Source organism: Leptonychotes weddellii, unplaced genomic scaffold (genome assembly GCF_054177405.1).
Source record: "Leptonychotes weddellii isolate Sample4059 unplaced genomic scaffold, ASM5417740v2 HiC_scaffold_305044, whole genome shotgun sequence".
Taxonomy (NCBI): Eukaryota; Metazoa; Chordata; class Mammalia; order Carnivora; family Phocidae; genus Leptonychotes; species Leptonychotes weddellii.
Window position 1 is genome coordinate 1 of NW_027901416.1, and position 237 is coordinate 237.

The 237-nt window shown below is 34.6% G+C and overlaps 1 non-coding gene across 1 annotated transcript; it reads right to left on the bottom strand.

Annotated features, from left to right (window-relative positions):
• Nucleotides 1–71: 71 nt before the first annotated feature.
• On the bottom strand, nt 72–174 carry LOC145719111 (U6 spliceosomal RNA). Its single transcript, XR_014142189.1, has one exon. It is a non-coding gene; the product is annotated as a U6 spliceosomal RNA (small nuclear RNA).
• Between the last annotated feature and the right edge of the window lie 63 nt (nt 175–237).

Sequence of the window (237 nt, forward strand, 5' to 3'; positions counted from 1 at the left end):
CAGAAGCAAAAAAAGTTCAAAGCATAAAGTTCATGCCAAAAAATCTTACATTTTTTTCAAATTTTTTTTCTTTAAATATGGAATGCTTCATGAATTTGTGTCTCACCTTGCACAGGGGCCACGCTAATCTCTGTATCGTCCCAATTTTAGTACATGTGCTACTGAAGCAAGCACTCATTTTTCTCAGTCTTGACAAAGAGCCTTCAAGTTAGGCTTAGGGAGAAAATAGAAAAAAAA